Below are 27,806 nucleotides of genomic sequence, written 5' to 3' on the forward strand. Positions count from 1 at the left end.
AATAAGGTCCATTCACACTAGCAAAGACCTCATTTGACTGAACCCTTTCTTTTCGATGTGGATTTTTCTTCTTCCTCTTTCTCTTCTCTTTTTTTGTACTACTGCTACTGGTCTCGCCTTCATGAATAAGTTGCAATCTATCCCATATTTATTTTGTATATGTTAAATATATTACTGTATCAAGATCCTTATTATGAATATTGTTAAACATCACACATTTTTCCTTAAAAATCTATAAAATTTCTTGTGCAGAGGGGGAATATTTACAATAGCCATCACATACTAGTTTCCATACACCGGGTCCATCAGCTATCAATTCAAATTTTACCTTATCTCTCCATTCATGAAAATTTGTTGCACTCAACACATGTACACTTTGATAGTCCATGACTCAAGTAGACCTACCTTCAAGTTGTTAGGCTTATACAGAAGGAACCGACTCTGATACCAATTAATTAAAACTTGACTAAACTAAGAAGGGGGTGAATTAGTTTATTCCATTCATGGACATTAAAATTCTCTTCTTTAATCTAATTGAAACATTAAATGAGAAATTTAAAAAATAATGACCAACATATTGAATATGTGAAGAAAAAGTAATAAGAAAACTAAAACATTACATTAACACATAATAACAACACATATTGACACCAAATATAAGTGGAAACCCATAAAGGGATAAAACCACGATTTCTATATTGTTGTGACGAAAAGGAAATCTCCTACTCCCTTATTACATATGATTTTCTATAGATTCCAACCTATAGGAGGCTGCTACCTAAATTTTCTGCAAGCTGCAACATGCAAGGAAACTCCAACTCCCATATGTCTTCTGTATGCTACAACCCACATGAAGCTCCTACCTCAACCAACTCCAACTGGATATTTATCATGCCACAACTTGAAAGGAGACTACAATCCCATGAAGTAAATAAGAAATAACAATGTGCTAGTTTACCTGGTCATAAATTCTGCATATCTCCATCTTCATTTTTGCCTCTTCTTCCCTTCAAATCTGCTTCACATAAGCTTCATATGCACCATGTAACTAATGCATAACACCTCAATCAACTCTCACACATTCTCCATGTCTCTTAATACTCGTACTCAAAACTTGCTCTCCAACTTTGCACAAATTTATAAATGAACATTGATGGTTGTTCATGTTCCACTCACACGAATATGAAATGAAAAAAATTGTCTCTTTGCATTCCAAAGGTGTCCCTTCAATTCCAAAACTGCTTAAACTCTTGAATATTAAAATACATAAAATGAATTTCATCATATCCAAATGTCATGCATTCATATTCTTCATGTCAATAAAATAAATAAATAGCATGCAATAATACAATCTTGCATTCATATTCAAATAGCCCTACATCACAATATTTCTCGATGTCTTTGCCTTTGCCTTGCATCTTGCATTTCCTTGCATCATGTATTTGTCTTGAATTTGCTATCATGGAGTCTTGCCTTCACTTTGCATCGTAACTTCAACAACGCAACAAATTCTTCAACATAGCAATCTCTACAACATTCTTTCCTGCACATATTTTCCTTTTCCATAGCCTTGCATTACAATAATGCCCAATCTCTGCTCCTTTTTTTCAACTGTCAATAAGCAACATATCTATGTCAAGATCACCTTGTTACACACATATGGTGACCACACTACTTGCTACTCCTTTACCTTTGTCGCACTTTTTCCACACTTTTGTTGCTCCTTTGCCTTTGCGGAACTTTTGCTGCTCCTTTACATTTGCTGCACTTTTGTCGCTCCTTTACCTTTGCTGCACTTTTTATTTTCTGCTACTTCATCCCTTGTTGTTCTCCTTGCATCGTTGTACTGCTCCTTGCCTTACTGCTACTTTGTTGGTCTTGTGTTCCTTTGCCATCAATGACAATAATGCCATCATGTAATTTTCCAAAGACAAATGACATCACTAGACAACACTTTATTCATGGGATGTGACACCTTCCCTGATCATTATTAGCAGCATTTATTCACATCGAGGTTGATGCCTAAGAATCCATGCTTAATAATTGCAAGGATAAAATAACATTTATTATTTAATTAAATTTATAGGAATTGCAAAAAATATAATAAAATAATTAAAATATTGTTGATATTTAAAATAAGTTAAATACAATAATAAATAATAAATTATTATAATAAAAATAAAATTATGTTGGAATCACGATTACCGTTACACTAAAACCCGTAGATTGCTAGTAAATGAATGCATCACTAGAGTTAACACATCCATGAGAGGCGGTTATGCACATGTTGTGAAACACATGGGGAGTGCTAGTTTATCTAATGTCCAACAATCTCCCCCTCAGCGTGAGCTTAGTGTGATTCAAACTTGAGACCTTACGCTATAATACCACTTGTTGGAATCACGATTTCCATTACACCAAAACCTGTAGATTGTTAGTAAACAAACGCATCACCATAGTTAACGGATCCATGAGGGACGATTAAGCACATGTCGTGAAACACACGAGGAGCACTGGTTTATCCAATGTCCAACAAATTATTATTATTATAAAAATATATAATTAAATAATCAAAATAATTTGGATATATTTATATATAAATATTTAACATATAGACATAAAATCGATAATAATATGTCTTTCTATGGCTTGCAATTTAAAGACAAATAATTATAGTGGAATAATATAAGGTTTTTTTGTTTGCTAAGGAATGTGAGTTTTGAGATGATTGACACGTCTAACATGTGGCTCAAGTAACTACAACCTAGGGGCATCTAAGCCGTCAAAATCACCGGGGGATCACACTCCACTTGGGCGACACCAACCCTTAACATGGTTAGATTTTTTCCCATGGAGTTTTGAACCAGTAACCTTCACATCACAGAGTTCCTTAAGAGAATACTTTGTCATCGTGTTCTCTACACCCATTAGCCGAATTATATAAGTTTTTAGATCGGCATTTCAAAATAAAAGTGTGAAATTTCCTAACTATGTAATTGTTAATACGAAAATGTTTTCATAATAAATGATGTAAAAGTAGGTTATCTTTACTTTCGTCTTTTTATGGGGAGATGCTGTCACATGAAGTTACATTTAAAAATATTAAAATAATATTTAGATTAACAAATTTAAAAAAGTAACTTTTAATGTTGGAAATAAATAAAATACTTCAATTTTCATCTCAATTTTACGTAAACTTTAAAATACATAGAGATAAAGTTATTGAAAGTAAAAATAATGAAAAAAAATTCAATGTGAATTATATATATACGTACACACACATAATCATCTTAATTTTACATTAGCTTTAAAGTTGATAGAAATAAAGTAACTGAAAGTAAAAATAATTAAAAAATTCAATATAAATTATAAGTAAAATATTTTAGTCAATTGAATTTAGTTTGGGTGGTTGGGCAAAATAGTTGTTATCCTTCCCACCCACGTTCATGTCTTGTAAATTGACATACTGATTTTCACTTTAAAAAGGGTTCACATCTCAACAAACCAAAACTTTCTTCAAACTTTTCACTTTAAAAAAGCTATATTAGTTTTAAAAAATCTAAATAATAAAGTGAATAATATCTATACATTTAACATAAAATGTCTTGAAATGTTAAAGGAAAAAGGTACATAAGTTTTTTAAATCAATATAAATTAAAAAAATTCAATATAAATTATAAGTAAAATATTTAAGTCAATTGAATTTAGTTTGGGTGGTTGGGCAAAATAGTTGTTATCCTTCCCACCCAAGTTCATGTCTTGTAAATTGACATACTGATTTTCACTTTAAAAAGGGTTCACATCTCACCAAACCAAACCTTTCTTCAAACTCTTCACTTTAAAAAAGCTATATTAGTTTTTAAAAATCTAAATAATTAAGTGAGTAATATCTATACATTTAACATAGAATGTCTTGAAATGTTAAAGGAAAAAGGTACATAATTTTTTTAAATCAATATAAATTTAATGTTTAATATTTTTTTTAAATATAATATTTCAATATGCCCTAGTGTAACAAGACTGCATTTTGAAAATCATGAAAATTCCGGTAATATTTTGATAAATTTGGTAGATTGTCAGAATTTTTGTAAATCTAGGGTGAAGTTGTTAAATTTCAAGATTTTGAGTACCCCAAAGGTTTTTGACGGTGTTGAATCCGTTTGCTACCTTCAAAAACATAATTTAAACAATGCTTCTGCAAGATTGGTTGACTTTTTTTTTTTCCATTCAAAAATGGTTGTCTGACAAGTCCTCCGCCTCAATAGACTTGTCCTTTCAATACTGATAAAACTAAATTTAGATCAATATTGATAGATTGGATATTCTAACAATTTTATATAATATTTTAGATGTGTAATTTTACCCAACTCAATAAACTTTTTAAATCAATATAAATTTGATGTTTAATATTTTGTTAAAATATAATATTTCAATAGTTGTAAAAATAAATTTGGATAAATTTTGATGGGTTGAATATTCTAACCATTTTATATAATAATTTAGATGTGCACAAGTCAATGATATATTTTTTAAAAATTGTAATCCTATGAAATAGGAAATATATAATAAGATCATACCATGATAATTTTGTATATCTATGTCGAAAATCATGCTAGTACAGTTTTGCACATGTAAATGACAAAAAAAAATTGTTCCTAAAAATGTTGCATGATGCAATCCTTATTTCTTTATACCATTATTTTATCGGTGATGTGCAATCCGTATTTCTTTATACAATTATTTTATAGGTGATGTCATGGTTACTTAGATGTAGGCGTAATTCTTTCTACAATTATTTTATAGGTGATGTCATGGTTCCTTAGATGTAGGCGTCTAACTAAATTTATTTAAGGTTGACTTATTGTATTTGTCTTGTATTCTAATTAGGTTAGAGTGGTTATTATATTTGTCCTGTATTCTAATTATGTTAGAGTGGTTTTATTAGTTATGATTATTTTAAAAATAATTATTAAATTGAATATTTTGAAAATTAAAATTAATTTTTGAAATTTGAATTTTTATTTTCTTATTAATTTATATTAATGAAATTTTATTTATAAATAAAATTTGTCATAAATAAAATTTATTTTAAAAATAAATCAAAAAAAAATTATATGCTACCAAGTATCATAATAATACATACATCAAATTTCAATATATATGTAAAATGATATACATCAAATTTTAATAATTATGAAAATAATTTATAAAGTTTACTTTATTTTCTGAAAAAATTTAATAATCACATTTTTATTTTATAAAAATTTCATTTCTACCTCAAACTCATGTTTTACTTTTAATTAATGTGTAAGTTTTGAAAATAATTTACAAAGATTACTCAAGTAAAAATTTTAATAATCACATTTTTATTTTATGAAAATTTCATTTTAGTAAGTGTGTGAAACTCAAGTTTGACTTGTAATTAATCAATAACTTTTGAAAACAATTTACAAAGTTTAATCAAGTTTTTGAATTTTTTTAATAATCATATTTCTATTTTATGATTTTTTGGTTATATATCTATCTATATATATATATATTTGAAATCACTTATATATATAATATTGATATATAAGAAAAACATCTAAAATTCTTATGTCACTACTTAAATAAAATATTCGTAAATTATAATGACAAATCTTTAACAAAATCTCTAAGTCTTACTACTAAGACTCAAATACTATTGCAACAATTACAAAAAAATCTAACAAACACATTTATCATATTCTATCACTTCCTAGATCAATATAGACATATTGTTTGAAATGCAATCTAAGTTCTTCCTCTAAACTCTTGAGTCTCTTCTTACATTAATACAACCTTCATAAATTTATTTCTCATTGGAATTGACATTATAGTCTCAATTTTACATTGATTGCCTATCTAATTTATTAATAAGTTAGACTCTCCCAATACTTATAAATATTTTCTATTATTTTTTTATAAAAATATAAAATGCCTAAAACTTAACTATTCATTTATTAACAACATATTTCAAAAAAATATAATGTATTGATAAGAAAAAATAATGTCCCCTCCATTATAAATCTTTATAACTATTTGGTATGCCCCTAAGTCAACATGTTTTTTATGGGCAAGTGTAGGAGTCATATAAGACCTTGAAATATCAAGTTGTCAAATAATGCAAGATAAATATTTATAGGCATTTGTAGATGCATTAGTTATTTAAGAATATAGAGAGCAAACAAAAGCCAATTGATGCCATTTGTTGTGGAAATTTTTGTTATAAATGATTTTAATGCAAGTAAACAATTTTGAATCTTAAAGTTGTGAATAAAAATCTCCCTACTTAAAAACTTTAACCATTCTATTTGTTTTAATATTCCGAAGTAGAAACCTAAATTCAAAAGTTGAAGAAGATCTAAACTATTATAATGTCGCTTACAAAATGGAACCTTGCAAATCACAAGTTTTAATAATTAAATATTTTTAAGATCTTTATTCATGGGAATGAGGTAAATGTTTATCTTAAATGCAATTATATTTAATTTTATTAGCGATGTCATGATTTTCTAAATGTGTTAAAGTTGAAGTGTGTTTAAAATGACTATTTTAATTTTCTCTATTTATATTATTTATATTTATTTATTTAAAGATAAATAATATTTGAAAAATAAATAATCATTTTTTTCTTAAATCAAATGTATATACCTACATCTTTATTCTAAGATACATTATTTTTTTTTTTTTTTTTTAATATTCATTACTTAAAAAAAGTCAAATAAATTTTAAATTTTAAAATAAAGTATCTAACTTTATTTTAATAACAAAAATTAAAATAAAAACATCTCCATATGAACTCAAAACTCCCATGATAGTAAAGTTCATGCTATTCACTATAATAATATTACATCTTCGCATCATTCTCACAAAAGATTCTCATATCAATTTTGGTATATTTAAAAATAAAACTTCTGATTATCATCTTCACATCATTCTCACAAAAGATTCTCATATCAATTTTGGTATATTTAAAAATAAAACCTAATTACTTTGATTCTCCTTGCCAACTTCTATAAATTTGACATCCTTCGCACAGTTTTTTATGTATTCTAGAAATCTTATCGCCTAAGTTTGTTGGCAGTGTCTAGTGTGTTGTGTTTACATGGCAGTTCTGGAATTTGGATTGGGCTGGAAGCAGCCAGTGGCTCCTCCTGGTCGTTCTCGTGTACTAATCTTCCCGAAAGTTAGTGCTCTCTGCAACTTCAAAGTCACCAAAAAGCCACCTCTCCTCGTTACCCCTAACCGCTCTACTCCAAGCCATCCTCTGTATCTTACCAACATCGACAATCAATTGGGATTAAGAGTTCATATGAATACACTTTTGTTTTATCGATCACCCTGCGGCTCCTCCTCCATGAAGAATCAAGAGGACCCAGTCAATATTATTGAAGAGGCTCTAGCCAAGCTTCTGGTGCATTATTATCCCTTCGCCGGAAGAGTAAGAGATGCAGATGATAAAGGGAATCTCATAATGGACTGCACCAGTAAAGGGGTTCTTCTCGTAGAAGCCGATGCTGATATTTCCTTGGAAGAGTTTGGAGTTCTCTCTCCTCCTCTCCCTCGCGCTCTTGACTTTATTAATTACGTTCCACTATCCAAGCCCATCACAGAGTCTCCACTTCTTCTGTTTCAGGTCTGTAATTGTGATTTTAGATTCGTTGGAAGAGAGTTGAATTGTCTATGTCTAATTATTTGAAGTTCTTATTTCGTTTAGATTCGTTGGAAGAGAGTTGAATTGTCTATGTCTAATTATTTGAAGTTCTTATTTCGTTTTTAGTGAAATGGTATGGTTAAAAATTATTTTTAAATATACATATATATTGAGTATAAATTTTAAGTATAGAATTCATATATCAAATTGTATAGTTATATATATATTTTTATTTAATTTAATAAAAAATAAAAAATATATTATTTTAATTAAAATTTCATGTGTTTTATTTCAAGAGGTTATAGGTTCAAAAATTAGAGAGTGGTAGAGTATGTATGTCTTCGTAGATTTAGCAGTCAAATGGTTGCGTGGAGGTAGGTCTCTTGTCTCACAAGCAATGGGAAAGAAAACAGCTTGAGTGGGCCTAATGATTAAGAATATGTGTTTCTTCCCAAGAGGTCACATGTTTAAAACCAGAGGGGCAGATTATGTATGCTTTAATAGAATTAGCAGTCAAATGGCTACTCAGAAGTGGTTCCCTGTCCTACAAACAAAGAGGTTTCATACACTAATTTGGTTGGTGTCTGACTTAATCATGACCTTAAAAATTAAAGAATAATATATATATATATATATATATATATATATATGTACAGTGATGTGTGGTTTGACGGTAAGTCACATGGGCAAAGCCCGGGATGACCTGTATATGTATATATATATATATATATATATATATATATATATATATACATATGTACAGTGATGTGTGGTTTGACGGTAAGTCACATGGGCGAAGCCCGGGGATGACCTGCTGTGGTGGCGGCTAGAGGGGATGATGAGTCTGCTCTTGCTAAAATCATAGGAACTTAGTATACCCGACTTGCAGGTGGTTGGTTATGCTCTTGGTGTTATAGTGGCAGCTATGAGGTTTGATCCTGGGTCTCCCATAGATTGGCAGCTATGAGGTTTGATCCTCGGTCTCCCATAGATTATGCCTGGCAGTTACCGATTCACCATGTGATTAAAAAATAATAAATATATATATATTCAACATATTTCTGATTGTATATATAGACAACACTTTGAAAAATTCTTGACACATTCATATTGTGAAAAATTTAGATCTAAATTTGTAATTCCAACAAATGCCTACATTTTAGCAAAAATAAACAGGAAAATATAACAAAACAAACTTCCCGACTTCTTTATTTATAATAAATAGCATTAGTTATTATCGTCCTATCGCATTATTATGTTGAATCTCAGAGTTGAATAATTTTCTGAGTTTGAGCTGTATAGATTGGGTGGGTTACTTACTATTTCAGAATGTAATCGAATTAATCAGTTTGAGCTGTATGACTTGGTGTTTTTACCCTCAGGTAACGCGTTTAAAATGTGGAGGCTTCATATTAGGTGTGAGTTTCAATCACACTGTGACCGATGGTGTTGGAATGACCCAATTTCTGAAGGCTTTGGGTGAAATAGCAAGAGGTGCAGCGAGCCCAACGGTTGCTCCAGTTTGGAACAGAGAAATCCTTAGACCGAGGGAGAAGCCAATGGCGAATTACCCCGGGGTCCGTGAATATTATGATTCTAGAAGAAAGCAAGTAGAATCAATGCTGCAAGTGCCTGCAGTACCACAGGAAATGGAATCAAAATCATTTTATTTTGGTTCGAAGGAAATTGCAGCTTTAAGAGGACAGGCAGTAGGGGTGAAGCATCCCACCCCATTCGAACTAATATCGGCCTGTTTGTGGCGATCCAGAGAAAAGGCTCTCAATATCCCTGGCGACCAAATTTCCACCATTATGTTTCCCTACGATGCCCGTCCTCTATTTCGGCCACGTCTTCCAAGGGGTTACTATGGAAATGTGATAGTTCCCGCTTACGGTATGACTAAATCCAGGGATCTCACTCACGAACCATTGTCCTTCGCTGTGAAATTGATTAACGAAGGGAAACGTAGGGTGAAGGAAGAATACGTGCGATCTTTCATCGATTTAGCGGAGCTGAATGGATGTCCACACGGTAAATCGTACGGTGTTTATGGCATTTCGGACGTTTCCAAGATTATGGTGGATGTCAAAGAAGTGGATTTTGGATGGGGAAAGGCAGCGTATGCTTCTCCGGTTTATCCGGGAGCGCTAAACGTTCCATATCTGATAAGGCCTTCCGTGAATGCCGGGGAAGGATTTCTTGTTCCTGTTTCTTTGCCATCTACTGCTATGCAAGTATTTGAGCAAGAAATAAATAATGCAACCAATGCGTGCGTGAGTGCAGCCTCAGGGATGGTTTGAACGTGGCGTGGAGACTGATCAAAGGCTTCTTAATGTTCGTGATCGACATTAGATCAAATTAGCTGTGTTGGGTTGAATGCGTTCATGATCGAGATTGAATCAGATAAGTTGTGTTAGGGTTTAATGAAACGATTCATTCTATAAGTCAGGTGATTTAAGTACTGGGTTAGCATAGTAGTTTCTTTATTTTACTACTTTATTTTCTAAAGTAATTTTGCGAGCAGTTGTTTATAATGCGATTTTTTGGAAGCTTTTTCTGTGGGTTTTTTCGGTCAAAATCCGGCAACAATTTATTGGAATAGCAAGTTTGATAGCTAGTTTCTGCACAATCAAAGCATCCAAGGGGTTTCTCAGGGTGCTGAATCCAAATATGTAGAAAAAACCATTTTAAATAATACAAATCAAGATTTAACCTCAATTTTTTCCGCCGAATTTCATCATCGGAATCTCCAAAAAGTCGCATTATAAACAACTCCATTTTACCACAGCCATATAAACCACATGGCCAATCAATCTTCATAACCAACAAAATAGTTATGTACCATCTGTAATGTTGAGAATTAGAATTTGTAAGTTAAGGTAGAGTGGAAGTAAGACTACCATATTTATAGATTTAAATATTATTTTATTTTGGTCTTTTACAGTTTGGAAAAAAAAATATAATTTCATATTTCTTAAACATTGTAATATAAGAGAAAATGTTTTTTATTTTTAGCTTTGAATAAAACAAAAAAAACATATTACAAGAAGTTGTATTATAGTTAAATAATTAAAAATATATAAAGATACTTACACTCATTTTTACAAACATAATATGTTAAATAGAGGTTTTTATAAACATGTTGTTACACCTCTCCAAATTTCTTGGCATATGTTTACCAAAAGACATCTAATATTATTATCAATTTATAATATTTTATGAAACATGAAGATTAATGAAAAACGTGTTTACTAATGGTTTCCTCTTATTTCATGTTGGAAAAATGAGGATCTTGGATTTTGTATCATTTAATGTATAATTCTTTCTTTTTAAGTTTTTCTAAATTAAATTCATTCACACTTAAGGTTAGAGGCTATTAAATGAGAACTTTTTCTTAATTGGGTGATCATTTGACCTTTTTGACATTAATTTATTGTTTTTCTTAAATTAGGGATTTCATGATTATTATATTACGATAAATACATTGGCTCCCATTTTCATGGGCATTATTAGTCATCTAATTGATTCCTCATGCCTTCGAAGCACCCTAGTGTGTGTCAATAGTCCATAAATGGGGATTGATACCCACACTAAGAAAAACCATGTTGCAAGTTCTAATATAGAGTTTGAGATTGTTTATTGGACAAATTGTCCCACCAAAAGATGGACCAAAAGGGATAGACATGTGAAAAAGAGGACGCAAAAATCCAACTTCTAAAGCACACATAACACTGCCAACCAACTCCAGGTCACTGTAACCTAGAGTTGTAAGACATCAAACACCCTTAAGCAACCAAATTTTCAAAAACATAAGAATGCCAGCCATCATATAGACTTTAGATATTTAGAACAAAGGAATGACAAGCTCCATATCTCTAGTGATATCTTTTTCATGACATACAAGTTCCAATACATAGACCAAAAGCATAGAGATGATCTAACTAGGAATAATAAACATTCTATAGTCTAACATTAGACAACATCACTCAAACCCATCACACTGTGTGTCATTTTCACACTCGACCCTTGATAAGATACATAGTGATGTTCAAAATCTTAACCATGAGTTAATGCTTACATGTGCGAAACAAGGGGAAAGTCCTTTCATATCTCATTCCCCTGCATAATTTCATATGCTAGTGAAGATGCCATGCAATTTTCTCAATGACTAAGATATAATGTGTGTTCATGACCTATGACCCACAAAAGATTAAGGTGCAATAAAATGCCTTAACTTATTTGAGAATACCCTCATATCAAGCATGGTTTCTTTGTTAGCTAAAGTTCTAGCGTGTTCACTGGGTTCTCTTATAACTTGAAGGAAGGATACTTTTGAAATCTTCAAACCTCCTTTTGGATTTACATGATTAAGGATGCTAGTTTGATATCAACAAGATTCTTCTTTTAAGTCATTAAGCTAATAATCATGTGTCATTGATAACATATCGTTTCTTAGCTCTAGCCATATTTATTGAAAGATGAACCTCAAGGATGGCATATGTCTCATTTTGATTATTAGTGGAATTCCAAAAATCCCAAGAATATTTTTTTCTAAATGTCCCCTAGGATTAAGTATAATCTTCCTATAGATGTCGCTCCTTTCATTTTTTTACTGTTTTACAATTGGAAAAAATTTTAGAACTTCAAGGAAGGAGACCTTCCAAAATATTCAAACCTCCTTTTGCATTTGCATGATTAGGGATGATAGTTTTCTATCAACATGATTCTTCTTTAAGGTCATTAAGTTGATAACAATACTTAAGTCATCGATAACACTTAGTGTCTTAGCTATATCCATATTTTTTGAAAGAAGATCCTGGAGGATGGCATATGTCTCATTGTAATTATTGATGGAATTCCCAAAACCCCAAGCATAAATTATTCCTAAATGTCCCCTAATATCAAGGATAATCTCCCTCCACATACAACTCCTTTCAATTTGTAACTTTGTTACCATTGCAAACTTCAAATATTCATTCATTTTACCATGTTTTGGGTATTGTCCACCTCTCAGTGCCATTATAAAACTCATGGATGTGTATTCTTATTTTTGTAATATTTATTTTTGTTACAACGAATATAATGATAAAGACATAATTTTGATATTATAATTTAGTATCAATGAAATTATACACAAATTCTATCCAAATTCCACAATATTTGTCACATACCAAACCCACATTTTACCTTTTTACCATTTTACAATGGAGATTCTTACTATTATTATTGTTAATTATTAAAATAATTAATATATAAGTTAAACATATATACATTTAAAAAAACATGGAACAAGATTCTTAACCATGGAGATTTATCCCCATTTTATAATAGAGATTCTTAAACTGTAAATATTGTGGTTTATCAATACCACATGCCCAAAAAACCATAAGTCACATCATGTGATGCTTGTTCATATGACATTTATCTAATTAACAAATTTAATTAAAAGGGAAAATAAATGCATAACTATTTTGGGGATAAAACTCAACCTTTGATTTGTGATTACTAATAAGAATACTCTAAAATATACCATAGAGGTTAAATCCCTATCATCCACATAATAAATATTTATAATTAAATTAAAATTCAAGAAGCCCTATTCTAAAAGATAGGTCTATGGGCATAATTAATTTTTAAAAACTATGGCATCATAACAAAATTGAGAGATTTTTTTTTTTAATTTAACTATGTCAATATGGATGTATATTTTGGAATACGTCTTCAATAAATTTAATTTAATTAGAAATAATTATTAGGTGGATGGTATGGATTTAACCTCCATATTGTTGAGAAATGGCAATAAGAAATTCCAGTTTAATTTGTTCTTGAATTAAACTAAGAATTAAAATCGAATTCTATTCTCATAGCAACTTGTAAATAGTTAATTAAGTTTAATTAACTTAATTAGCTTAGGAATTTCAAGTTGGAAGTCTTTCTGAAGTCATGTGCATGTTCTTCATAAGTTTTAGAGGTCCAGGATGAGTTTAATTGTGAGTTGTAAATTAGATAACCCGGTTTACTAAGTTATGTTCAGTTAAATTAGTTCCAAACTGTTTGTGGAACTAATAGAGAGCTAATAGTCAATTGTTGCACTAGTGCATCCATAAGTGTTACTCTAGTTAACTGAATATTCCTTCATCAGAAACTCATACATGTTGATTATGAGAAAGACCCAATTGAGACTAGAGTGCATGGACAATGTACTATAAGTTGTATGATTTACTGAGTTGTAAATATCATACATGCAATCAAAGAAGGACCTATGTTTGGATTGCGTAGTTTTGGAAGCATGAATTCCCTTTAAATATGTGCTATTCATCCTAGGAATTACGTAAGATATTAGGGGTTTGGAGAGTTGCTGAATAGGCTAAGGATTTGGCTTGAGCTAGCTTGTGAGCTGAGAGAGTTGAGCATACTTGTGGGGAATTTTTCTAGTGAGAACATGCTTTGTATCTTCACTCATATTTATGATATATGCAATACAAATATTGGGATTTTGAGCAATGGCTTTCCCTAGATACATCTTATGTTATGTGCCATTGATTTATCTTCTTCTTGTTCATATTGTTTTCATCGATCTATTGGCTTCCACTAGTTCAAAGTAGAAGTAGATTCTTGTCTCGTGCTTTAGTCAATTGCATGAGCTTGTGAATCTACAGGAAATTCTACATGGTATCATAGCTGAGAACAATATACTAGAGGAGATTTTGAAGTTTTGAGTTTTAAGTTACAGGTGAAATTCAAATTTCCTATACATACTTTAGGGTCGGCAAATGATGTTTTACGGTTTATGTCTCGAGTATGCCTTTGATCCGAATTTAAACAGGAACATAAAAAATTATAGATATAACCATAAACGCAGAGATGTAGTAGAAATAAAACTTCATTTCATTAATATCAAAGAACTGAAATATGCTTACATACAAAATGGAAATAAACTAGCTCGGGAGATGGTAGCTTATCTCTAAGAAGAGAGGTGGCAGCTACATGCCTCTGAATTGTCTTACAATGAGGGTTGAAGGCCTATTTATTATTGAGAAACAATCAAAAACCCCAAAGGATCCAAAAACCTAACCCTGGGAGATGAAAAACCAAACTATGGGCCCCATTGGGGTAAATTGGTACATCAAATTCCCGTGGTCGTAACTTTGGCATACGATCTCCATTTTATGCACACGATACCTCGTTAGAAATATCTATCCGATGAATACAACTATTGATAGTGAATATTGAGTTTCCACTAGTGATTTTCCCAAAAAAACGGTGTTTATGGCGTCAAAATGGCTCTCGAAGTTCAGGACCCGAAAAACTGCCAAAAATAGTAAACTGTGCTACAATTAAAGAAACTGAAAAACTGAAAGAAACAATGGTGGGGGTCCAAGTGGAATAGGCGGGTGCCCACCAATATTCACCTAGGTCATTCCTCCCCTGAGGAAGCAATGGTCCCCATTGCATTGAGTTCCTCCATGAGATGAGGAAACTTCTACTGAACTTGGTCCCTTGTGAGCCACTTGCTCTAGTGAAGGAGTTGGCCTTCTTTGATAAATCAATATAGTTGGATCCTTTGTTGTCGGGTGTTCTTGATCTATATGTACATGATCCGATCAATTGTGGCTTGTTCCATGTAGTCTCGATGTAACTCTGTTGGTATGAGTTGTTCTGCAATGCCGGATGTGTCCAACAATGGTGGAAAGTAGGGCCAAACATTGTCCACATTGAACACTAGGTGTAGACCAAGGAATGCTGGAATACAGAGCTTGAAGGCATTGTCCCCTACTTCCTTCATGATGGTGTATGGCCCATATCGGAGTGGGAAAAGTTTACCGTGGGGTCCAGCGAGGCGCTCCTGCAAATGTAGCCAAACTTTGTCACCCACCTGGAACTTGTGTGGCACCTGATGCTGATTATGCCACTGTTTGTACTTAGCATTGGCTCTATCCAATATGTCATGGACATGTTGGTGGATGTTGAATGTGATCAATGAACATGTTTTCCTTATCGGCTTCGGACTAGACATGAGCCAAATCTGCCGGAGAAGATGCAAATGGTATGACCACATCAATGAGACATAGTGGTTGGAATCCCAAGCCCACCTGGAAAGGGTTGTGGCTAGTCAAGTTGTGGAGAGCCCGGTTATAACTATGTTGGACATAGGGGAGGATCTCATCCAATGTGTGTGGATGCTTTGATTTGTACATGGACACAATGTGTATGATCATCCTATTGACGACCTCTTTCTGGCCATGAGTTTGGGGATGGAAAGTTGTGGACTTAGTGAGCATGGTGTCCAACATCGACCAGAGACAAGACCAAAATATACTGAGGAACCTTTTGTCCCGATCCAAGATGATACAATGTGGGATCCCAAATTGTACCCACACTCATGTAAAACAAGATTTTAGCAGTGGCTTCTACTGTGATATTCTTCTTGCAAGTCGCCATAATGGCCATCTTCGAGAATCTATCGACGACCACAAAAACACAGTCATTGCCATTTTTAGTAGAAGGCCCGACATGTAATCCATGGAGATGGATTCCCAAGGTTGATTAGGGGTAGGCAACAGAGTATAGAGGCCTTTCTTCTTGATGGTTGGTTTGGTAATGACGCAGGTAGTGCAGGATCTGATGTACTTTCCGACATCTTGTCGAAGATTCAGCCAATAGAAATACTTTTGTAGTATTGCCACTATTTTCTCGACCCTAAAATGCCCAACAACCCGACTGTAGTGCGCTTCCCAAGTCATCTTGGCACGCTCACTTGAAGGAACACAAAGGTGTCCCAGGTTGCATAACAGTGCATCCTGGAGGTGAAAATCTAGAACTTGTTGACCCTCCAAGAGTGTCTGGTATGTGTGGGAAAATTCTGCGTCGCTTTTGAAGAGAAGTGTCGAATCAAAAGTCTCGTACGCACAAGAGTTGAGCACGGTGGTTAACACCATGATCGGTGGTCAGATGAGGCAGTCTACAACATTATTGGTGCTACCCTTCTTGTACTTGATATTCAAATCAAACTATTACAGGTATGTGCACCACTTCTAATGGCGATCATTCTGTAACTTCCCTTGCATTTGTATGAACTACAGGAGTCGATGGTCTATTTGGATGACCGTTTCCTTCTCCAAAATGTAATTCTTCCATTTTTGGCAGGCCTGCACAATGGAATACATCTCTTTGTCATAAGTAGGATATTTCTGGACTATGTCTGAAAGTGTCTCACTCTGCTATGCCACTGGATGCCCGTGTTGAGTAAGGATTGCCCCAATAGCATAGTCAGAGGCATATGTCTCAATCTCAAATGGTTGTTTCAAGTTTGGTAATGTGAGCATTGGTGCAGATAAGAGGCAATATTTCAACTCTGACAACTCCTTCTATTGATATTCAAAACAAAAAAAAATTCTTTCGCTCCTCCCTTGGTGACTTGACTTAAGGGCCAAGTCATATGAGAAAACCCCAATAACAACCTGTGGTAGAAATTGGCAAGACCTAGAAAGCTATGGAGCTCTGTCAGAGTGGTTGGGGCTGGCCAATCTAAAATAACTTAGATCTTGGCTGGATCCACATGCACCCCATGTTCATAAATAATGTATCCCAGATACTGAACCTGGGTCATGCCAAAAGTGCATTTCTCCAAATTGGAACATAACTTGTGTTTCCGTCGTGTTTAGAGAACCTATCGAATGTGTTGGAGGTGCTCTTCCCAACTCTGGCTGAAGATCAAGATGTCATCCAAGTATACCACTACAAATGACTTTGTGAATGGCCGCAAGATGTCATCCATCAACCTCATGAAGGTTGTAGGAGCATTCGTCAACCCAAAATGCATAACCAGCCATCTGAAAAGGCCCTCCTTGGCTTTAAAGGCAATCTTCCACACATCAGAGGTTTCGATTGGTACCTGGCGATATCTGGACTTCAAGTCGATCTTGCTAAAATATTTTGTCCCTTGAATTGGTCCAAAAGGTCATCAATCCATGGTATCGGGTACCTATTGTGGACAATGATCTTGATCAGCGCCCGATAGTCAATACAAAGTCTCTAAGTCCCATCCTTCTTCTGTACCAACATAATCGAGCTCCCACAGGGTGATGAACTTGGCCGAATGTGACCTTTCTGTAGCATCTCTTGTATCTGCCTCTTTATTTTTTCATTCTCCATAATAAAGTGCCGATATATTGGTCCATTGGGCAACAATGCACTTGGGGTCAGATTGATGGAGTGCTTGACCTGACAGTGTAGAGACACCCTTGCGAGGGAGGTGAAGATGTCCTCATACTCTTCCATGAACTTGTCCATCTATTGTTGTCATGTGGAGGGGCCCTGTCTAGAGGTCGTGGTCACATCTTCTTCTTTCCTTGAGGGCGTATCATTAGGAAAAAAAAATTCACGGTTTTGGAAATGAGCTTACTACATTGTTTTGTAGTAACCAAAGAGATGGCGGTAGGTAGTGCTACCTCTGGTATCCTATACAACTTATTTCCCAAGGTAACAATAAAAACATGAGGCCTTGAATCACACACAACATGTCGCTTCCACAAGTATGGTTGGCCTAATAATACATCACAAGCATCAAGAGGAGCAACGTCACATAATACCTCATTTGTGAAGGACTTGATGTTGTATGGAAGGCGACACTGCTAGCTGATGTGAAGATACCATCCTTGGTGAAGCCACCCGATGGTGTACGATTGTGGGTGTGATGTGGTCGGTAAGCCTATCCGCTTCACGACCTATACTCAAATGAGGTTCTTTTGGCTCCCGCTGTTGAAAATTAACTAAAGTGAGGAACCTTTTACCCATATCTGGGAGTGGAAGATGCACTCCTCTTCCTTTAGATCTTCGAGTTCCTCCTTCTAGATCTTTGTGGTGGCAACGATGGCGTTGGGCTCTGCATGGATAATCTGCTTCCCTTTGTCATTCTCCTTGTGAGGTTTTAACTCAGATTTGGAACATGCATCTGATTCAGAAGCGGCCTTTAGCTTGGCCACCAGTGATCTCTTGGCCCGACACTCACTTGTGTTGTGAGTGGAGCTCTTATGGAACTCACACCACTTTCTCGTGTCCTTCTTCAACTTCACGATGTTTTTCTTTGCTTGTGGCTTTGGTGAGTTTTCCTGGGCCTCTCTGCCTTGTCTTTTTCCTTTATTCTATGGTTTGGGGTCACCTTTCCCTTGCTTCAGATTCACAGATCCAAAGTCTCGCTTTTTCTGTTTAAGCTTCTACTCGATCTTGACAGCATGTCGGTACGTCGTGCCGAACAAGGAAATGTCCATGAAATCCATCTCATCCTGGATGTACCTATGTAGGAAGTCGCGGTACTTGAGTACCAAATGTTTCTCAGAATCCTTGATACCCAACTTTGTGCGAAGGGTGTGAAGAAGATTGGTAAACTCTGGTACGTCTTGGTCCCTTCCTTGCCGCAGCGTGGTCCACTTTATGTATTTATCCTCATAGATCCTGATAGGGTAGTACTACTAGTTGATGGCATCCTGGAATGAATTCCAAGTGGGTGCGGTTGAAAATAGTGAGGGTGTACTTTCATCCTTCTGATCACAATAGGTTTCCCACTAGTTCTTGATGTGGGGCGCGCTTTGAGAAGAGAAAAAGTAATCTTTTCCCAACTAGAAAAATCATGAACATAAAAATATCCTTCTAGCATATTTAACCATTTATCTATGACGAATGCATCTATTTGTCCCTAAAATATGGGAATGTCAAATTTTACTTGTACCTTAAAAGGAGTGGCACCTCTAGAGGGTTGTTGGATGTGGATGTGCTGTTGGTGGATAACCATTGAAGGATTTGGGCAAAGTTATCCATCATCGCATTCCTTTATTTCTCGAGGGCATCCTCAAGCAATATTTTGATAGGATCTCCTACTCCCTCATCTTTCTTTTCCTCCCCTATGGGTAGTCATCGGGGTTTGCAAGGTCGATTTTGTAAAGGTTCAACCAGATCGAGCCCTAATTCCTTATACCCCGACCTAGTTGGGGACATACAAAGAAGGATTGAGAAAGAGCAGACCACTCTGAAACCACTAATCCAAATTTAAATAAGAATGCAAAAAATTATAGATATAACCATAAACATAGAAATGCAACAAAAATAAAACTTCATTTCATTAATATCAAAGAACTAAAATATGCTTACATACAGAATAGAAATAAACTAGCTCGAGCAATGGTAGCTTATCTCTGAGAAAAGACATGGCAACGACATGCCTCTGAAATGTGTTACAATGAGGGTTGAAGGCCTGTTTATTATTCAGAAACAATGGAAAACCCCAAAACATCAAAAAACCTAACCCTAGGATATGAAACGCCAAACTATGGGCCCCATTGGGGTAAATTGGTACATCAACTTCTCGAGGTCGTAACTTTGGCATGTGATCTCCGTTTGACGCACACGATACCTCGTTATAAAGATCTATTCAAGGAATACAACCGATGACAATGAATATTTATTTTAAAACATATATTCTCCATTGTCTATTTTCCAAAAAAACGTCGTTTATGGCCTCGAAACGGCTATGGAAGTTCAGGACCGAAAAACTGCCAAAAATAGTAAACTGTGCTACAATTAAGGAAACTGAAAAACTGAAAGAAACAATGGTGGAGTTCCAAGTGGAATAGGCATGTCACCACCAATATCCACCTGGATCAGCCTTGTAAGGTAGCTTGAATTTTATAGCCTGGAGGGACAGAATGGAGGTTGTGCTAGAGGATAATGGCTAGAAGGAATTTATTGATCAAGAAATTCCTAGGCCAACAACATTGGATGCACAGAATTTGGTCAAATGGAAGAAGTTTGTGGCGTAGGTGAGGCAAATAATCCTTGATGGAGTTTGAGACCACATTGTCTTGAGTCTCCATGGAAAGGAAACTCCGTATGCTATGTGGAAAACATTAATGGAATCATATCAGAACAATAGTGACCAAAGGAAATTGGCACTAAAGGACAAACTTTGAAAAATCAAAATGGAGAAAGGGGAGATGATTCCAAAATACTTGACCAAGTTCACTCATTGTCATGATGAACTTGGAAGTGTTGGAATCATGGTTGCTGAGGATGATATGGTGAGTCTTACTCTTCTAGGATTCCTAAAGAATTGGCATAATTATCAGGACTCTGGCAATGGTCGGGATAAGTTGTCGGATTGGGAACGATTGTGGTCATATTTGATGCAGGAGTATATAAGGAGGAACACCAGGGATGGCTCTTCATCCAAGACTGATGATGAAGAGAACTATGCCTAGCGATTAAGGGGAATAAGGGGAAAGGGAAAGATTCCCATTCCAAGTTGGATTCTTATCATGGAGGTAAGAAGAAATACATGAAGAAAGTTAAATTCTTTCATTGTCATGAGTTGGGCCATTTTGCTACAAATTATCCACTCAAGAAGTCAAAGAAGAAGTCCTTAGGAGGAGCGGTGGGTGAGGATTTGGCCTCTCAATTCAAATTAGACTTTTCCCTCATTGCACGCATGGTGTCATCAATGATGGGAAGTGTATGGTACTTAGACAGTGGAGCTTCATTCCACATGACTAGAGACAATGAGTTATTCAGTGACCTAGAGGAGAAATATCTCCAGATACATATTGATTACTTTTCAAAGGGAGCATGGGGCTCCACTCACCTTGAAGAATGTTATGTATGTGCTCGAGCTGAAGAAGAACTTGGTATATGTTTCCATGCTTGAGGATAGAGGCTATGATGTGATATTCTCGAAAGGAAAGGCATTCCTTCGACATATAGCCATGGGTCAAGTAAAGAAGATAGGGATTCAGGTGAAGCATCTCTATAAGCTAGAGGTAGAGGAGTGTGTTTCTTTGAGCACAAAAGCCTAAAGGGTTCAAAGCTGAGATGTTAGCGAGTTGTGGCACAGGTGATTGGGCCACTTGCATCATGGGGCTTTGAAGATATTGTAGCAGATCTATACCAGTCTTCCCAAAGGTACACTTGAGCAAGTTGATACATGTAAAGGGTGTACTTTGGGAAAATACACCGTCTTCCTTTCACGACAGAGACAGTCGAGCATAGGCTATTCTAGATCAAGTTCATTCATATGTTTGTGGACCATTCTAGAAAGCATCCACAACCAAACATAGGTATTATGTTATATTTGTTGATGACTTTTCTCAAAAATGTTGGATATTTTTCATGCAGATAAAGGATCAAACTTTCACAAAGTTTTGTGAGTTTAAAGCATTGGTGGAGAAAGAGTCAAGAAAGAAGGTTAAATCTCTACAGAGTGATAATGGCGACGAGTATGTCCCAAACAATTTTAAGAAATTTTGTGTAGTGGAAGGGATTAAATGGGACTTGATGACACCCCATAACCTGCAAAAGAATGGGGTAGGTGAGAGAAAGAACAAAAGCATAATAGGGGTAGTGAGGGCAATGTTGCATGATCGAGGCCTACCACTACACTTGTGGGCTGAGGCATGCAACATAATGGTTTATGTTCAGAACCGTAACCCACATCGGATACTTGAGATGAAGACACCTAAGGAAGCTTATTCCGGAAAGAGGCCAGATGTTGGTCACTTCAGAATTTTTGGGTCATCGATATATTTCCATGTGACCAAAGATGCACGGAAGAATCTTGAGGTGATAGTAGAGTTGGGGATATTTGTGGGGTACATTGATACACCTCACAACTATCGGGTATACTTGCTAACCAGCAGGATGACAGTGGTTCGAAGGGATGTCAAATTCAATGAGGAGAAGGCGATGCGAGTTTCCCTTGCGAGGGAGCTTAAGCTACATGAGTATGAGGAGATTTTAGCTCCTAAGGTTTAGGAGCATCAAATTGATGTGGAGTAGCCACATGCAGAGGATCCGAGAGAGGAGACATCCACTTAAGAAGAGTCTTCCAGAGAGGGAAGAAAGTGCACGAGAGAAGTTAACAGATTGTTGGATGATGCACAGGAGAATTAGGGAGCACCCACTTCTCAGAGCAGGAAGAGGAGGTCACCTGAGATATATAGTGGATACATGGCTCTTATGGGTGAATTTGTTGTGATAGAGCCACATTCCTTTAAATAAGAATGCAACAACCGGTTTGGGTCGATGCCATGGTGGAGGAGTATGACTCCATAATTCATAACAGTGTTTGGCATGTGGTCTCGAGACCAAAGGACAAGTTAGTGGTGAGCTCCCGCTAGCTTTACAAGGTAATGAAAGCTGCAGATGGTAGTGTGGAGAAGCATAAGGCTATATTTGTAGCCCGTAGCTTTTCATAGGTAGAGGGGATTGACTATGATGAGATCTTTACTCTTGTTACAAGGTACTTGTCGATCATATCTATATTGGCACTATCAAGACAGATGGGTTGGAAGATACATCAGATAGATGTGAAGACAACCTTCCTTAATGGCATGATATAGAAAGAGGTGTACATAGAGCATCCTGATGTTTCTAAGACCTTTGATTGTGAGTCACATGTGTGCCGGCTCAAGAGAGCATCTTATGGGCTAAAGCAAGCACCTTGTGCTTGGTACAACAAGATAGATATCTACTTCACTAGGTTGGGCTTCACAAAGAGTGAAGCGGATTTGAACTTGTACCACATCGTGGTGGAAGGTAAACTGTTGATAATTGTAATTTATGTTGATGACCTCATATTGACAAGTGATGATAAGCTGATCAAGTCTTGCAAGGAGGACCTTGCAAGAGAGTTTGAGATGAAGGACATGGGACTCATGCATTACTTTCTTGGAATGGAGGTATGGCAGGGAGATGGGGATTTTTTTGTGTGTCAGGGAAAGTATGCCAATGAGATACTCAGGAGATCCCACATGGAGAGCAACAAACCCGTGGAGACTCCTCTAGTAGGTAACTGGAGGAAGGAGGATGCTACTTCAGAGGAAGTAGTCGAAGTTATTGTTTACAGGCATCTTGTGGGTTCACTCATGTACTTGGTGAACACACGACTGGATATGTGCTATGCCTTAACCAACTTAGTCAAGTGATGGGTAGACCTACCAAGTTGTATTGGAAGGCGAAAAAACATGTCTTCAGATACCTCAGGGGAACTTCTCAGTATGGATTATGGTATAGACGGGTAGAGGGAGTGAATCTTCAAGGCTTCACCAATGCCAATTGCGTAGGGATTCCATCCAACCAAAAGAGCACATTAGGAGGAATCTTCAGTATTAGGTCAGCGGTAGTTTCTTGGTACAACAGGAAACAAAGATCGGTTGCACTTAGTTCAGCATAGGAAGATTACATGGATGCAATCCAGGCAACATGTGAGTCCATCTGGATGAGGAAGATCCTCATTGGCTTGTTTGGTTAGTGGATGGATCTGACAGTGATTTACTGTGATAATCAGAGTTGTATCAGACTCTATCAAAATCTAGTTTTTCATGATAGGTCCAAGCATATTGATATTTGATATCATCATCTCAGAGATTGTGTAGTGAGGCGGATTATTTTGTTAGAGTACATTCCCACAGAGGAGCAAGACGCTGACATTTTGACAAAGGCATTGTCAAGATGTAAATTCGAGTTCCACAGAGACAAGATTGGGGTAGCTGATAATGCCTTTCTTTTTGAGAGGGAGTTTTGAGAAATTGCAACAAGAAATTCCAGTTTAATTTGTCCTTGAATTAAACTGATAATTAAAATCGAATTCTATTCTCATAACAACTTTTAAATAGTTATGTAAGTTTAATTAACTTGATTAGCTTAGGAATTTTGAGTTGGAAGTATTTATGAAGTCATGTACATGTTCTCCCTAAGTTTTAGGGGTCCAGGATGAGTTTAATTTTGAATTGTAAATTAAATAACTCAGTTTACTAAGTTATGTCTAGTTAAATTAGTTCCAAACTATTTGTGGAGCTAATAGAGAGTTAATAGTCAGTTGGTGCACTAATGCATAAACAAGTGTCACTCTAGTTAACTGAAGATTCCCTCATCAGAAACTCAGAAACTCATGCATGTTGATTCTGAGAAAGACCCAATTGAGACTAGAGTGCGAGGACAATGTACTATCACTTGTATGATTTACTGAGTTGTAAATATCACGCATGCAATCAGAGAAGGACCTATGTTTGGATTGCACAATTTTGGATGCATGAATTCCCTTTAAATACAGACTATTCATCCTAGGAATTATGCAAGAGATTAGGGGCTTGGAGATCTGTTGAATAGGCTAATGATTTGACTTGAACTAACTTGTGAGCTGAGAGAGTTGAGCATACTTTTGCAGGGTTATTCTAGTGAGAAAAAGCTTTGTATCTTCACTTGTATTTCTGATATATGAAATACAGATAGCGGGATTTTGAGTAGTGGCTTTCCCCATATACATCTTTTGTTATGTGCCATTGATTTATCTTCTTCTTGCTCATATTGTTTTCATCAATCTATTGGATTCCATTAGTTGAAAGTAGAAGTAGATTCTTGTCCCGTGCTTTGGTAAATTGCATGAGCTTGTGAATCTACAAGAAATTATACACATATTATATTCTAGAATATTCTTAGTAGTATTCACAAATTGAAGTTTGAGATTTATATCCAAAATAATTGTACCATTTTTTCCTTTTTGATTAAATTGATTAATTAGAAAAAAATTCATAGGAACAAGCATCACATAAAGTGAGTTATAGTTTTTTTGGCATGTGGTATTGATAAACCATGGTATTGGGCCACAGTATTGTAACAAAATCTATTTACATATTAAGAATCTCCATTTTAAAATGAGCATAAATCTCCATTTTTAAGTGTAGTATACCTAGTGGTGGATAATATGGGTCCATAGGGGGCTACCCAAGGGCATAATGTGATGTAAAAATGGAACCACAATTAGTTAATTTAGTAAACAAAGCCTATAAGTGGTTATGCACATTAATGATGATTGTAAGTGGCTGACCCTCATTATAAAGTAACCACAATTAGTTAGTTTAGTTAAGGATAATGAATGGGCCATAACTAATAAATAAAGTTAATTGACCCACATTATGGAAGGGACCATGATTCGTTATGGTTTTTTCAGGTTTTGGGATCTTCAAATATTATATATAGTTAAAGATATGAAGGGAAGAGATGTTAAGTATTGTTTTGTATTGACAAGCACGTGGCTTGTGGAGTGTTCTCCTTCCTTGGGTACACCATATTATCCACCCTAGGTATACTACATTAAGAATCTTATTTCATGTTTTTTTAAATGTATATGTGTTTAACTTATATATAATTATTTTTATAATTAATAATAATAATAATAATAATAATAATAATAATTTAAAAACCTTCTCTCCTAATTTCTGATTTGGCCTTCAAACCCTATTTGCAGTGTTCTGGGTTTCAACCCTTCTACTCTTCTTATGGCTAATGCTAATGGAGGGAGTGCCACCCCTTATTATAGTAGGATAGTTGCAGGTGGAAACAACTCACGTCAACCCTCAACATTCAATCCTATCATGTCAGGCTCCACACATAATGGAGATCTTCCAAATCCCCAACATTCTGGAGCCTAATAAGGAAAACGATGACCTAGTAGCTACTTGTCAAAAGAGGCAATAGATCCCAAATTTTAGGTTTGCTCAAGCTACATTGGTGAATATATTTAGTATATGCTAGATCATGCACTTATCATGAAATTTCTTGGGATGTGGCCCTAAGAAAAATCCCTCTCACACTAGGTCCAAACCAAGTGGAAGCCCAAAGGTTAGATTAATCTTGAACTCGGGTGCCAAGGGTTTCTTTACTATTGTATTCACCAACTTAGAGGATTAAACACGATCATTTAAGAATGGGCCCTATTTTTTCAATTTGGTTGTGCTTTATTTGTGTTTCTAGATAGAACACCTTGTGTCATACAAGGAGGCTTTCACGATAGCCCCATTATGGATACAAATGTACTCAATATCATGGTAGTTTTGGGATGAGGAAACCCCTGCCAGTATTGGAAACAAACTCGTTCACTTTTTAAAAATATATGAAGTGACCAAGATAGGAAAGTATATCTGCTATACTTTCATTTGCATTTATATGAACCTTTTTTAATCGCTCCCATAATTTATCAACATATATTACCGAGATTATCTCTAGAAATAAACTCTTGATTATGAACATATACCCTCACATTGTCACTGATGCCATGAATATGATCACCTCTACCACAACTATCCTTTATTGGCCATTGCCAGAAATCCTAATATGATCCTTGTTCTAACAATGAAAACTTCACCGAAGTAGAAGAAAAATGAAGGGCCCTAAAGCCAACTACCCTATAGACCCCCAATTTTGAGGTCAAATTTTCTAGATCTAATTGCTTTGAACCATTGTAAAAAATTAAATCCATCGATCCTACCTAGTTTAATAAGTTGTTGGGAATTGTTGTACAGAATGACTCCATACCCCCTTCATCCTCCAACCCATCCCACTCCTCTACTTAGCTTCTGTTTCCCCCACCTATGAACCCCTCTCCCTCCTCTATGTCACCCCCCTTCCTCCTCCGATTTCTCACCTCTCCTGTCAGTAATCCTATCTGCAATGATGGTTGGGCCAAACCAGATCTCAGACCAATGTGAATACATGGACCTCAATTCGTTGAATTTTTTGAAAATAGTCAAGGCTTGGAATGTTAAATACCCTTTCACTCTCTTTAAACACAAAGTTTTCATGATGGGCCATGTATACCTCTAAAATCACCATGCATCTACGAAAAAAACCTATAGAGTATCCATTTATGGGCCACTTGGAGTTCAAATCCATCCAATGAATACTAGACCAAGCCCCATGAAGAGGAAAAAAAATTAGGTAGGAAAATAAATTCACAACTTCTCAATGAATTGTAGAGTATACTAGTCAATTTGGGATGAATTAGAGTTATTTCGAAAGCTTTTTGTTCCTTTAATGTACCCCCAACATGAAAATAATCTCTTGGACTATCAAGAGCCTCAATTGTAAAGGAAAACATATGCTTCTCAAATAAAAATGGAGCTTCTAAAATCCTACAATAATGATGATACATGAAACAAAAAAATTCCAGTGAGATTCTAACTAATATTATCAATAAATGGGTAAGAAGTTGTCAAGCAGTGGCCATTGATGCACATGGTCTTTTAGGGGGCTCGCCATTATCTGGAGTGATCAAGATATCCAATTTCTCAATATGTTCACTTCTTTT

The 27,806-nt window shown here is 35.2% G+C and overlaps 1 pseudogene; it reads left to right on the forward strand.

The window, feature by feature from the left end:
* Positions 1 to 7,126: 7,126 nt before the first annotated feature.
* Positions 7,127 to 9,975, forward strand: LOC149157071 (benzyl alcohol O-benzoyltransferase pseudogene; annotated as a pseudogene).
* Positions 9,976 to 27,806: the final 17,831 nt, after the last annotated feature.

This window comes from Pinus tabuliformis, chromosome 9, assembly GCF_031772625.1.
Source record: "Pinus tabuliformis cultivar Carrire ecotype Pingquan chromosome 9, CPIR1, whole genome shotgun sequence".
Classification (NCBI taxonomy): Eukaryota; Viridiplantae; Streptophyta; class Pinopsida; order Pinales; family Pinaceae; genus Pinus; species Pinus tabuliformis.